This window comes from Euphorbia lathyris, chromosome 7, assembly GCF_963576675.1.
Source record: "Euphorbia lathyris chromosome 7, ddEupLath1.1, whole genome shotgun sequence".
In the NCBI taxonomy this organism is placed as follows: domain Eukaryota; kingdom Viridiplantae; phylum Streptophyta; class Magnoliopsida; order Malpighiales; family Euphorbiaceae; genus Euphorbia; species Euphorbia lathyris.
The window spans coordinates 86,487,834-86,503,485 of NC_088916.1; the positions used below are offsets into that span (position 1 = coordinate 86,487,834).

The window sequence follows — 15,652 nt, forward strand, 5'->3', positions numbered from 1 at the left end:
GCGTGTGAAGTTCCGGTCTTTGGTCATCCTCTTCAGAGTAAAGACGGCTAAAATAGGTATGGACCAACTCTTTAATCGTTGCAGCATTCCACGTCCACACCCCATTCTCATCCCGAAGCCTGCCACTTTATTTCGACGGCGTCTAATGAGCGTTGAAAGATGAAAGAAAGAGGTGTTACGATCTTCGAATACCAGCCACTTGACTCTAGACTTCTGGTACCAAAAAATTTCCTCCTGCTGTAGAATTACATCAATCTCCTCCTGAAGTTGTCGTTCCAATTTTAACAAGCCTCCTGTAACTCGATCAGCTAGAGCCTTGTGAACGCCAGCTAGACGACCAAAAGCCCGTTTTTTGCGGGTGGCAATGTGGCCAAAAATGTTCTGATTCCAATCCATCAGCCTCGGAGTCAAACGTTTCAGTTCTTCACAGATGTCGCTCTCGGGCTTCCAATCAGACATAAGAATTTTAGAGAAGCTTTCATGCGTCAGCCAAGCAGCTTGGAACCGGAAGGGCCTCTGCACATTAGTGATTAGAGTAGTATAGCAAGAGATAAGGATCAGACAATGGTCAGACTTGTTCCGAGGTAAATGGCAAACTGTAGCCTCGGGGAACAAGAATTTCCAGCTAGAGTTACATAACGCACGGTCAAGTCTGCAAGCCACCCTGGTTCTGGGGGAAGACCCTTTATACCAAGTGAAACGCGGGCCCTGGAAATCGAGGTCAATGAGATCCATACGGTTAATCCAATTAGAAAAGAAAGAACATCTGTCTAAGATTCGTCTAGAGCCACCTTGCTTCTCTTCTGCCATTTTAATACAGTTGAAGTCTCCTAGTATCACCCATGGCCCAGTTACTTCCTCTTTGAGATTCACCATCTCATCAATGAACAATCTTTTGAAGCTCATTTGGGGACGCACATATACAAACGTAGCATCAAAACATCTCCCCCGAGAAACTTCATCCATCATACTAACCTTGGTGTGTAAAAATTGCCTATTCTCCCGTAAGATCGTAATGCTAACCCGATGACTAAGCCAAAACACCCAGATGCCTCCACTAAACCCCTCAGTTTCCACAATAGCAAAATTATCAAACTGGAGCTGCCGAGCAAGGGTCGTGGCTCGTGACCCAGGGAGCCTAGTCTCCGGAAGAACAAAGATATCAGGACGATGAACTCTAAGTAAATGCTTACAGCTTCTTAGGAATTCAGTGCCCCCAGCACCAAAGCAATTCCAAGAAATAATACTCATCATAAAAATGAATAACAAGAACGGACTAGGCAACACCTAGAATCAACGCGGAGCTTGGTTAGCCCCGTTCACCTTAGCCTTATCAAGGCTAGTCACTTTTGGATCGAGTGTCAATTGAGTCGTATCAAAACCCGTGGGATTCCTGTTATTCGAAGAATTCACCATTGCACCCTCCTTCTCTATTATACGTAGACCACGCCCATTCGCAAGGGATTTCTCCTGCCCTCCCATGCTATCAGCACGACTCCTCTTTGTGCGGTTTGTATTCCTATCATTGGCTTCCAAATCCACAGATGGATTAGCTACACCAAATTGAAGACTAGCAAATTTATTTTTGTTGGTGAAGTCCCTGAGAGTACTAGTAATACTAACTCCTGACGATTTCTTTCCATGTCGGCCTAAGCTAAGGGGGTGATTCTTTGATGTGCTAGCTTTCGCTGAGAACACCTTAGAACCTGACATCTCCATCTGTTTCCCTATATCCGACTGTTTCGCTGTAGTGACAAAAGGAGGGTCAGTTCCGAACTTAGTTTGAATAGTATCAGGAGCTTTCATTTTGGTTTGTGGTGTTGCATCCCTCACCCCCACCCCATGGGCTCATGGTGTATAGCGTCTTTTTGGCACCATCATCCATGGTCCATAATCCTGCACCTTTTCACCCTCAGCATTCTCAGCCACCGTCCTGTCTAGTTCCATGTTCCTCATACTCCGAAACCTTGGCCACTAACTCATAATAGTCGTGAAAATCAATCCCCTGAAATTTCTTCCGGTTCTCGAATTCTAGTCCACGTTGGGCAATCTTTACGAATTCGACCTCGGGGATATTGATTCGACATCGATGTCGCATCTTTTTGAATCGGTTGATAAAATTTTCAACCGGTTCCCCATGTCGCTGCGTCATTCGGGACAGTTCCGCCACACAAACTTTGGGCTCCGTCTGGTAGAATTGGTTGTGGAAGAGCCTTTCCATTTGCTCCCATACGTGAATGGACCCTGATGGCAAAGTGGCATACCATTAGAACGCCGGTCCCGTTAATGATCCTGGGAATAGTTGCAGGCGCAACATGTCGAAGTTCGTATCCATGCTCAAACCACTGCACTGAAAGGTGAAGCGTGCCATATGTTCTATGGTGGATTGCCCTTCCTCTCCTGAAAATAAAGTGAAATCAGGGACTCTAAAATTGTGAGGTAAGGGATAGAGTTGGTCATACTGCCGTGGGTACGGTTTTTGGAATTCGGGTCGGTACACCTCCCTCACGGCTGGCCCATAAATCTCTTGGACGATGTTCTTTATGCGCTGGGCCTCTCCTACGTTGTTGGTGGGTTCCACGCATGTGTGCGTCGTCCGTTGTGGGTGAAAGCTGCTTCCTCTCCCATTGCCCCCCGAGTTACGAGTATAGCTCTCCTCGTAATGTTCGGCATGGTTACTAGGCCCAGTATGAGACCTAAACTGTTGTTGAGGTGGTGGGACTTGAACGGGTTCTGGGCTGATCCTATCGCCGCGCTCATTGAACCTGAGGTTTTCTTCTCGGATTGGTGGAGGGGTATACCTTTCACTGGCACCTAAGATCGGCATTCCTTTTCCATTGCTTGTCGGTCCTTGGGATCTTGACTTTTGTGAGAAAAGCTCGGCACATTTTTCTGGGATTTTGCCGATTTCTCCGGTTAAATCGACAATCCTCTCCTCGAGGGCCGGAACCTTGTTGGAATCGTTTATCGCCTCGCTGTTAGCTTTGAACATGGCCTCGTTGCTAGCTTGCATTGCGCTGTATATAGCCTCATGGTTCTCTCTCATGGATTGTGAAAACCCATGTAGAAATTGGTTGATTTGCTTCTCCATATTTGCTATAAATGGTGCCAAGTCGAATATGGGCGGGCCTTGAGGTGGTTGTTGGTTTGTATCGCGACTATGACTCACAGTCTCGGCCACAAAGCCTTCGGGCATTCCGGACTCATTGTTACGGTCTTGGTTTTGATTTTGACTCTCTTCGGAGTCCGATGGAATTGGATCTTTCCCGGTGTTCTTCTTAGGAGGCATCCTTCGTGAGTACTTATAGATAAAAATGATGAAATCGAGTTAGTAATCTAGTGTTGAGAAAGAAAGAACAAGAAAATAAATAAGCACTTATTGATGGAGTAAAAGCAAAGCATGAAAAACAAGTAGTTTAAAAACTGAATGAAAAATACATACGTGGTATGAAAAGAAACGGGCTTTTAAAATTTTTGGTAAAAAAAAAAAACAAAGGTCCCACTGGGCGTGCCAAAAATTGTTAGCGTGAGCTAATAAATTTTGGTAAGGTAAAGTGGGGCGAGAAAAAAAAAAGAGTCGTGTTTATATGCAAAAGGGTATTGAAATTTTTGGCAAAGCTTAAATAAATGTCCCACTGGGCGTGCCAAAAATTGTTAGCGATATTTTCGAAATATGCTAATTTCAACCTTGTCACGTGTGGTTAGGGTGAGGGCGTGCCAGAGAAGATTATTTCTCAATTAAAATGGTTAAGTTTATGGAATTTGCGCGCCAAAACTTGAAATCTAAACGAGGCGATTGGCGAGGGACGCAAGGATTGAAAAAGTCCCTCTTGGGTCTCTCGCGCCGTTATAGAAACTTTGCGAGATATATTATTTTTATTTAAGCTAATATGGACAAATTAAAGACGGAAAGATAAAGGAAATTAAAGTGCGAAATTGACACGAGAGTTTGGGAAAAATGGTATTTATTGATATGAATGAGTGTTTGAGTACATGTGTTCAAAGTAAGCATTAAAATGAAATGAATTACAATTGAGAAATCTCTATATTAAACATATATGTAATCAATTGAATTAGAATAAACAAATCAATATAAAGAATTGAAATGCGATAAAATAAATTGAAATTCAACAACAAACTCGGAGCCACAATAGCTATCTCGGATTGATGTTGAATTTTGGTGTTGGTGCGAGGTCCTCGAAGAGCTGCAGCCGGTCGGGCCCGTACGGTATGTGATCTTTGGCGATGTCGAAACGTGTGGTAGGCAAATGGGATAGATTTAATCTTTAACTTTGGGAGGCTCGTTTGGATGCTTAGAAACACGGAATCAGATGAGCAAATAGTCTAAATTGAACTTCGGAATGTCAGGAACAAACTTTTATAAGGGGTCTAAGGCTAAAACGCACTTTAAAAGGGCTAAATTGAGAGTTGAAAACAACCGGACGAATCTGGAAAATTCTGGAAACAGAGTATTTAAAAGAATTTGAGCTGGAAACACTACAACAAATCATCACTTGCGCCACGAATCATGCCACGAAAATTCAAAATTCGTGGCATATTTTCATTTAGCCACGGGAAAAATAGATTCTAGTAGAAACTTAGGATCACATGATTTATTTATGCTACGGATGATGTTTTTTCGTGGCAAACATACACTCATGCCACGAATTTTGCCACAATAATTTTTTTCGTGGCTAAATCTACTTATGCCACGGAAATAATTTACTCGTAGCATAAAATCATTATAAAACAAAAAATAATCATTACTAACTATAAAAATACAACTATTATTATTAAAATATCAATAGAATTAATTTGGGACTTTCAATTTTTTAAAATTACATTGAAAATAAAAAATACTAAAAATTTGAAAAGAAAAAATTTAAAATTAATTTCAGATTTTCGTGGGTTTACAATTATTTTTAGCGCTATGTATTCCCTCCAAAACAAAAGTACTAAAAAGTTGAAAAGAAAAAAACACCACGAACCCATATCTTCTTCCCACCCTAGAACTTTTCTTGTTCTTTCTGTGACATTAACAGGAAAAGACGATGTAAAAGAAAACCTCTTAACTTCTAGGGTACCTGTTTATCATTCACGATACCTAAATCCTAAATCGACTTTAGCAATTGATATAAGAGTTGCAACCGCTAGTGCAGCGGCTATGGGATAGGCTAAAATTGAAAACGGGTCAAGTCAGATGTGGATTGGTCAGATCAAATGGAGAGAACTCCGACTTCTCGTATGGTTCAATTCAGGTGCGTATATATAATTGAGACCCTACTCAATTCATTATTAATGTTTTCTTCCAAGTCATAATGAATTGTTGTTCTGTTATATGTTTAATTTAATCTCATAATTAAATGTGTGCTTTTCTTAAATATTATGAATAGAAATGTCTTGAATGAGAAAGCGTTTCGATAATGCTTGAGCAATTGTGATGTTAGGGGAATGTTCATGTATCCTATAAGAGATTGTGCAGATTGTTGGATCTTGATGTGTTAAATTAGAGAGAGTTTACAATGTATGTGACACTATTCTTGATATATTTTCGGTAAAGCTGCATAATTGAATGAGTGTTGAGGTATTTACATACATTTTCATCAACTAGTTAATTAATTAGGGTTTATGGGCATCAAACTGCATCAGATTCTTTAGGCATTTTGCAGCTTCAGCTTAGAGGCAAAGTTAACGGAACAGAATAGAACGAATTGTGATGCTGTCGTTTTATCCCCAATCATACTAAGATATCAAGCAAGATAATAGGTTATGTGCAAATCAGGTCAGAGTTTGTTGCTGATTCCTATTACTTACCATTTGTTTGTTTCTTGATTTTGGTAAATTACTGGGCATCTGCTCATGTACTTTGTACATGTCTATATTATTGACTTCGGTCATGCGGACTACAGAGACACTTCACACATCATCATATTCCTTACAAGTTAATTATTTTTGAACTAGATTTAGACTGATTTATTTAATCTTTATTGTTCTTGAGTCTTGAATGTTATATCTTATCACCACATTAGTTCTCTCTAGCTTTTGGAAGCCAGCATGCATATCCCCATTTAGCCATAGAATGAGCAGCGGAACTGACTTCTCTGCCTTCATGTACGAATATTAAAGATTTCAAAAGAGATACAAGAGACTTTATTTCATCAGTAAGATCAGTCATTAGAAAACTAGGATCAAACTGAACATTGAGGGGATAAGGTACCAAAATAGGGCTACGGTTTTTGGGGAAGTATCAATTTAGGATCCACATACAAAAAATAGCACTAATATAGGCTTAACGTTTAAAAAATGGTACCAATAGGCTTATTTTGATACCTTATCCCCTTGAATCACTAAGAGTGAATTAAAGGAGATTACCACATCCTTCAAGAAACAATCTATAGCAATGCATTATAGAATGCTAACAACTCTGCGTATTCTGGATTGACACAGTTAATCATCCAGAGAGTAGCGCTAATCATAACGGACCAAATAGTCTCGAGCTACCACCCCAATTGTGCATTTCAGGCCATTTAGCAGGAAAGTGGCATCACAATTGAACCTCACAAGCGAAGAAGGGCCCTTCCTAAATGCGAAAAGCATGCTGGATAAAATTGGAGCTGCAAAAAACTATTTTTCTGTTACATTTTATTGGAATTGAAAGCTGCCAAAATTGATTTTCTTTGCATGGGATCCAATCGAGTGGCATGGATGGATTTTCTTATGATTTCTTTTATACCACAAAAGCCAAACAATAGCACAAAAGCTTAAAATCCTCCTGATCTGTTCGGTCAAAAACCATCAGCCACCAATCCATATAATCTCTTCCACCCACTTTATAAACTTTCAAAGGAAGGCTACTAAACTTCCACAACTCTTATTAAGAAAAAATCTTAAAATCCTCCTCATCCATTTAGTGATTAGCTTTTATTTCCAATGCTTTCTTTAGTGACTAATTTTATGCAATTTCCAATTAACATGTTACTTGGCTCAAATTATATGTGTAAATGATCACTTTCAACCTCATTTTCATATTTATACTGCAGAGAAATAAAAATTTGATTGGAACAATGAGATATGGTAGAATGAACACTCATCTTCTCATTTTCATCAATTTATTTTCTCTGACTTGTAGTATTTATACCTTGATGTCCTAATATTTCCAAAGGGCCCTGACACCCGACCAAGTTCTGGTATACCTCTTAGTGCTGATGTTGACAAGCAGTAAGGTAATTCTGCTTATTCTTTAAACTCAAGTTTTATATTTTTATTCGTCTTTGCACAGGTAAAAGATATAGTTAATGTGTGATTATGTAGTTAATCATAGGTGGGGAAGAGGGTATACTAGGTTGGTCTTCAATTGATCCTTCTATAAGGAGAAACTCTGGTTAAATTACTAGTTCAGGGAATTTTTCTAAACAAAAGGGTCATGTTGCAAATGATATACCCTTATTCAAAGATCCCATGGTAAGTTATTCAATCACAGTGCTATGCTTATGTGCTATGGTGTCAATTAGACATGGTCATTGGTTTGTCCTATTTTTGAAACTTACTTCTACACCATCTTAAGATTGATTAGATGCTTAATTAGATGTAAATTCCAAATGGCGTGTAATTTAATATGTAGTGTATGTGAATTATGGTTGTGTAACTATGATGACAAGTGAACATTTGAAAGAATTTGCACAAGGCCTTGAATTGAAAATATAAAATACCAGTTCTGATGGACAATTAGAAAGGATATCATAAAATGGGATTCAATAAGCTATGTACTATTGTTTTATCTGTTTACACTTTAACCATTTTGAGAATTGCCTATTTCTATTTTATTCAAAGGCCGCTAGGGATAGTGTTTGGTATAGAGTTGCATGCTTTGTGATTTTCATTGGTCTATTAATTTTGTATTTGTCAGCTTATCTATACAATAAATTTCATGAGTTAGATTGATTTCTAGAATAATTACAAGACCATGGACTTGAAGTTTACGGAGAGTGTTTGTTGAGTTTTTGCTCAGCTTTTTTAGAAGGGACTTGTTTATAAAGGTTTCAAGATCTGTTACTTTCTGTCTGAATTAATTTGTTGAGGTATGTTGTATTAGTAGTTTCACAAAAATTGATTCAAATGAACTATTGTTTTATTTCTTTATTGAACCTAAGTTGTGTTTGCCGTGTAATTATGTTGGAAAAATGTGCTAAATTAGTTTGAATTATGTTTGATTGTTTGAGGGTATTTTTTGGATTTAGATTTTGTTCACCATTCTTTCATATGCTAAAGGAAAATTCTTATCGGTCTTTTTATTAGAATTAATACTTTTAAAAATTGAAATATGAGTTTTTTTGAAAGCAATTGAAATATGAGCTTGCTCCTTTGTTCTTTCTTCTATAGGTCATGTCGTACATCACTGGTTGCTGGACCGTACTATCTAATATGGAAGATGGTCAGAATTATAAGGTTTGTTATACTTATTTTTCTTATGTTTTCCAACAAAATCTACTTTTTGTTTGCAAATGTTATTATTCTATGAACTTTTTTCAACTCAACACTTCTTGAATATGCATGATGTGCCTGGCCTTGAAATAATTGTGGCATTTCCAGTTGTCAATGATCCACACCATGTAGGTTTTGTGCCTTGGACAACGAATCCATGGAAATTGTAAGAAGAAATTTATTTCATTATGAAGGTCTAAACATTTTTCTTAATTAAGGAGATGTGATGCAACATATTGAATCTTTTTTTTTTATTTTTGTAGATGGGAATACAAAATGGAGAGGAAAATGTTTGTGCTATGGGTGATAGGGACATATGCTTGCCATTTCTATTCGTTTTGATGACGAGTGGATTGTGGTTGCTGCCACTTGTAGACTTTACCTCCGAGGAACTTCTAGATTGTCAACTTGATGGTTTGAAAATACAAGTAATAGGCTTCTTTGTGGAATGTAAAATTGTGTTATCAACTAGAACAAGTTATTAGTGTCTTATTAAAATTGTTGTGGTCCTAGGTCTGCTGACCACGAAATTATTTGCCTTCAATTACTTAAATAAAATTCTTGTTTGATCAAATAAAGTTGTTTTTTTTGTTACTGATTTTAATATTCTTCCCTTCAATCCAAAAGTTCATATGATAATAATAACAAAAGAAATTAAGAATATTTATCAAAATTTGATAAAGTTTATCGTGGTTAATAAGATTTCTAGTCACAAGTTTCCTACTTTTGCCACGGTTATGCTTGTGGCTAAGTAAGGTTTTTAATAAACATTGTTCTTTTTTACCATGGTTATGCTCGTGGCTAAATGGGGTCGATTGCCACAAACTGTTATGTCTTGCCACATGTATTTTACTCTTTCCATGATTTTATCCGTGGCAAATGGATATGATTAGCCACGGATTTTCCCGTGGCACAAAAATGAATTTATGCCACGACCATTGTTTTCCCGTGGCAACTACCTAGCCACAATCACTTGCGCCACGAGAGTATCCAACTTGAATTTCCGTGGCTAAGTAGTATAGCCACGGAAATATTATACTTGTGCCACGATTCGAACCGTGGCGCAAGTGATGATTTGTTGTAGTGAAAGATCGGTTTGTAAATAGAGTTTCTAAATACGGAATTAGGAAACTAAATATACTAGATCGAACTTCAGGAAGTCGGGAACAACTTTGTTGAAGGGATTGGAAGCAAAAAATGACTTTAAATGGACGGAATTAGGCTTTGAAAATAAATGGACGAATCTGGAAAATTAATTTGGAAACAGAGTTCTAGCTAAGAATTGAACAAATTAAGAGCCTGGGAATGCTAAAGTGAATTGAAAAGACTTGAAAAGAGGCTATTGGAACTGAGTTAAGGCTAAAGGGGAGCTAAAGAAGGAATCGAAGCTAAGAAAAATGAAGAACGAAAGGAAGAACTTGAAGAACTTGAAGAACTAAGAACAAAAGAAACTAGAGACTAAGCATTGGAGCTTTGAGAGGGGGTTTTGTGTGTTGAATGAGTGATTTTTTATGAAGGGGAGGGGTCTATTTATAGTTTTTTGGAGTGGCGTTTTGGTAATTATTTGGTAGTATTTTGGTAATTATTGGTCAACTACCCCTTATTTTTCTCTCTAACCTTGCCCAATACCTTGCCACATCATCAACTTCCTCAACTTCCTCCAACTACCACTAACTTCCATGCCACATCACCCCACTACCTTGTGGTTAGAGAAGATCTTAAGGTTTGGACCTAGATGTGGGGATGAGGCTAAGCTTGTAGGCTAGCCCGTGGCTGTGTCCGGATACGTTTTGAGAAATCGGTGATCGACAACGGGCTCCGGGCGAGAACTAACCTCTAGTTCGCCGAGAGAAAGAACACGCCCCGCGTAAGTCTGGCTACGCCCTGCGTAGTGCGGCTCCTGAACTTGGTGCGTCTTGTCGATGATGTTTACACAAGGCGTCTCTGGTCTTGCGCCCCGCGTGGTTGAGCTGTTGAAGTATAACTTCTCCGGGTGCATGATATACGCTCCGCGTATAGGAAGGTACGCCCCGCGTGTTTATGTTTCTGATCCTGGAGCGCCTTGTTGATGCGTTTTACGCGTTGCGTATAGGAAGGCACGCCCCGCGTAATGGAGTCTCTGAAGCGGAACGTCTTTGGATGGCTGGTTACGCTTCGCGTATAGGAAGGCACGCCTCGCGTGTTTGAGGTGAGTTTACGAATGTATTTTTATTTTTATTTTATCATTTATTATTTTCTAGACAAAATATAAACTATATCCTAAAATCGAAACCCAAGTATTGTATATACATAAAATAAAATTTATTTTATTTTGGGCCAACACCTTCCAGACTTCATTTCACCTTCTTGCTCTCTATTTTTCTTGTCGGGGATAATTGTTGGTTCTTTCTGTTCCTGGATTTGGATCGCTAGATTTAGAGAACTAGCAATTGCGTTTCATAAATGAAACCGTTACCATTTTTAATTTGACCATGACCTCTTTATATTGGTTATATTGATCTAAGAGGATTGTTAACTAGCAATTGTGTTTCATAAATGAAAGCCCAAATTTAGGAACACTATGCATTTTTAGATTCAATATTACAGTAAAACCTCTATAAATTAATAATGTTGGGACCATGGAATTTTATTAATTTAGAGAGTTATTAATTAATCGATAAATTAATAATTATTAATTTATAGAGTGATTTGAATTTTTTTTAAAAATAAATTTTAAATTACTAATTTAAATAAAGTTTTTGTCTAAAATCAATGAACAAATAAAATTAAATGCGCATTAATTAATAACTCTCTAAGATTTAGTATTATGAAGAAAGAAGCGGAATTGTAGTCTTCTTTTCTGTTTCACCATTAACCACTAAAGCTATTGATTGAGATGGAAAGGGAAATTGGTTGCTTCTTTGCTACTTAAGCGGTTAGCTGATTGTGTATGTATTATTGGAATAAGAATATGTAATTGCCTTTTTGTCTAGTTGTTGATAATGCTTCTTTGTTCCGTCTCCTGATAAGTTTATATGCTGATGAATTTTAGATTATGAGTGAAATGCTTGAATCCTATTATTGCTCTTATGTTGTGGATTCTACTTCTGAGATTGCCCTTTTCTTTGCTAAAGTTCATTGACTTGTTACCTTAGTTTCAATTTGGCCTAAATGGGTCTTGAGGATCATACAAAAAAAAAAAAAAAAAAACTTAGATGGTTCCATCCACATGAATTCAATGATCACTAGGAACACATGTCAAATTAGGGTTTCAGGGACCCGTCCTCTTTTGGCCGAATTCCATCTTTTAGGGCCTCTAAATGCAATTTTATAGTTTTCACACCTTTTTAATGTAATTTTTTATGTTTTTTTTCTGTTTGACCTAATTAATAACTTTCAACCATTAATTTTAATTTCATAATACACTTTTAGGACATTATGTCCCTAAATCCTAGTTTGACACAACGTCATTTGTGGAAATAATTTAAAGCTCCGTTTGAATTCAATCCCTTGGAGGGAAGCCATTAATCCAAATGAAATTTGGTTTGACTTTTGAATGTTTAATTTGCGATCAAATTGTTCCAAAATGATCCGTGTAGGAACACGCATCAATTTAGAGTTTGGTGTGAAGTTGGAAATGGACCAACGGTCAAAGCCTAATGTAGACATTACCGAGACTTCAATCGGCACCAAAACAATTTTCTCGCGTATTTTTATCAATCAAAATAAAAAGTTAGAAACAAATAATACAGTTATACAATTAATTAAAATTTGGACAAAGGACTATAATGAATAAACTGAAAAGTTTATTTGGGTAACAAATTGAAAAAATGAATAAAATGAAAGTTCCAAATCAGGAACTAAAGTGAATAAAATATAAAGTTCGAAAATAGGGACTAAAATGAATAAAATGAAAGTTCCAAATTAAGGACTAAAATGTGTAAAATAAAAAATATTAAATTAAAGGTTAAAATGAATAAAAAGGAAAGTTATTAGAATGAAGATTAAAATTAAAGAAAAAGTTACTAAATTAGAGATTAACATGAATAAAAATTAAAGTTTGTCATTCCAAGTTGCTTTCTAAATTTTTCAAATTTTGCACCTTTTAGTCCTTTTGTAAAGATGTCAGCAACTTGGTCATGGGTCTTCACATACTGCATCTTAATGTCCCCATGTAAGACCTTCTCTCGTATGAAGTGATAATGTACTTCCACATGTTTAGTTCTTGTATGAAACATTGGATTGTCGGTTAAGTGGATAGCTGGCTGATTGTCACAGTATAACTGTACCAAGTAATCGATTGGCTGATGCAGATCCTTCATGAGCTGTATTAGCCACGTATAACTAAATACATTGTTATCTCAATGACCTTACTATGACAAAGTTAAAAAAAACAGTTGTCATAACTAAACTACAATGACAGATACGAACATAACCTCTGTCATATTATACATAAAAGTTTTTGAGTTTCACTCACTCCAGTGACAGACTATATAAAAAATTTATGGTTAGAATACATCTAATTGTCGGTTCCTAATAATAATAACGTCATCGTAACAATGAAAAGATGACAGAGCGCAAGTGATCGTATGTCAAGTGATGCTGCTAGAGATGACAGAACACCATTGTCGTCTGATGCACCATGAGACGGCAGCGAGGCCATGACAATTTTATATCTTGCGAGACGACCGTTTTGAATCGTCATCTGAAAAGATATTCGATTTATTGTTTGTCTACTTTCTCGATTTGACACTCGTCAAACTAAGACTCAAACAGAAAGGCTTTAACCACTCGAGCCAAATTTAATTAGTGTAAATTCATATGTTTCAAAACCACTCAATTAAATACAGAAAAAGAGGTTTAAGGTCTAATTATATCCCTCTAAATTATAGCTTAAAAATCTATGCTAATTTAAAAGTTAATTAGGTGTCTAACTTTTTAAAATTACCATTTAGGTTCTTAATGTATGCTAAAACTGTTAATTAAATCCATCTCATAATGGAAATAATTTTTAGTTCAAAACTTTTTAATATTTTCAGTTCAAATGAGATTAGTATTTTATAATATTTTTTATTTTGATTATCGGTTCAGTTTAAATCGAACAAAATCAATATTACATCAAAACATTTTTTAACATGTGTATATAATTGATTAGGTTTAATTGATTACTAAAACTGAACCAATAACTGAAAATATCATAAAATAAGTCAAAACCCACAAAATCCAGTTTTTCTTTGAACCCATTTCATCAATTTCCCACTGCACTTTTTGGTCTCTGTTTCATCCTTTTTTACCTACAATTCCTGCTTTCAGATCCAATTTCCTCTTTTTCTTTTCAAAGGTTTCATAAGGTTTTAACTTTGAATCCGACATTGGAAATAAGAGTATTATTCATAAAATGTATTAGAAAAGTTTAGTTTAGTAGTCTATGTTTAAATAGTTGGAAATATGTAAATAGATTTATTCATTGGGCCAGTTGTATAAATTTCTCTAGAATACCGATCATAACCGAACTGAAAATATATAAAAACTAAACTGATTTGTGTTTCCAATTACAGAAGCGATTAATTAACACTTCAGCATAGTTAGGATCTAATTTATGATTTTACAAAATGAAGGATCTAATTAATTTTTAAAATATAGGTTGAGGACCTAATTGATTTTAAAAGATTTGGGATTCTCTGAACTTAAAATTCAAATTGAGAATTCAAATTGTAATTTCAATTCAAATTGAGAAATCAAATTGTAATTTCAGTATTAATTATCAAATTTTAAATTTTAATTATTCAATTATATATTGAATAAATAAAGTTGATTTTGTAATTAACTTAATAGTTTTTTATAACACTATTTATGGGTAAATTTCACCAATGGTGTACAACCTTTGCCCTATTTCACACTTTGGTGTACAACCACTTTGGTGTATGGCCGGTTAAAATGACCGGTCAACGAAAAGTCAACTCACCACATCATCAATTTTTATTCTAATCACTAATAAAAGTGGGACCACCAAAGTTCAATTACTAAAATACCCTTCATTGAGTTTCTTCCTAAATCATTTATCTCTCAATCGCTTATTATCTACAGACATTTCTCTCCATCCTTCCATTTCTGTCTAACTTCTCTCTCATCAAACTCAAAGGCTCAAAATTTGCAGGATTTCACCCATCTTTTGTGTCTATAACAGAAATCCAAGTTAGTCTCATTGACATTTCTGGAACTGCATATGAGACGAGAGTAGATCGAGGCACCGATCGGGGGAGACGAGATCGATTTAGGTTATTACTTAGCTTTGATTATCGGTTGATAAATTGCTTCAATTGATTTTGTTGAGGTTGAAATTACTGGGCCATCGGTTTATGAAGTTTGGGCATGGCTTTTTTATCGCCGTTTTTGACTCCGACTGCGACGGCAACCACTACAGCTACCAGAAGGAAGACGACGGAGAGGATCGGCTTTTTTATCTCCGTTGTTGACTCCGACTGTGACGGCAACCACTACAGCTACCAGAAGGAAGACGACGGAGAGGATCGGCTGTTTCTGTAAATTTTGCAATATCACAATATACATTAGCTTCTGGATCGGCTGTTTCTGTAAATTTTGGCTGCTTAATCTTCAATGAGAGAGAATTGTTGATTATTTTTGAGATAAATTGAATTTGCCCCAAATTTTTTTATTAATAGATTATATTGTGATATTCGGGTAATCCTTTATTTGCCCAATGGTTGATGGAAGGTTATAAATATAGAGATACAAGTGCTTATGTAAAATAAAATAACCTTTGGAGATCCATGTGCTTATAGCACATGATGTCGTAAGTTCTGTGATTGAAGATTTTTCATAATAGCAAATGTGTTTAAGGGACCCAAAATTTGAATTATCTTGTCTTCAAATACAGGTAATTGATTTTAGGATGTTTCTTTTCATCTGTTCTTTGCAGTGGAGCAAAATCATCCATGGGATCCTAATCTTATAATCTCTGATGAGAGAGAAGTTAGAGAGAAGTGGAAAATAGAGAGAAAGGATCTGTAAATAATAAATAATGGAGAGAGAAAGGATTTAGGAAGAACACAATAAAGAAGGGTATTTTAGTAATTGAATTTTGGTGGGTCCCACTTTTATTAATGATTAGAATGGAAATTAATGATGTGGCGAGTTGACTTTTCGTTGACCGGTCATTTTAACCGGTCAT

The 15,652-nt window shown here is 36.2% G+C and overlaps 1 long non-coding RNA gene across 1 annotated transcript; it reads left to right on the top strand.

Moving 5' to 3' along the window:
• Positions 1-5,040: 5,040 nt before the first annotated feature.
• Positions 5,041-8,901, top strand: LOC136234832 (uncharacterized). The gene is made up of 4 exons (XR_010691489.1): positions 5,041-5,258; positions 8,380-8,445; positions 8,590-8,647; positions 8,745-8,901. It is a non-coding gene; the product is annotated as an uncharacterized lncRNA (long non-coding RNA).
• The last annotated feature ends 6,751 nt before the right edge of the window (positions 8,902-15,652 follow it).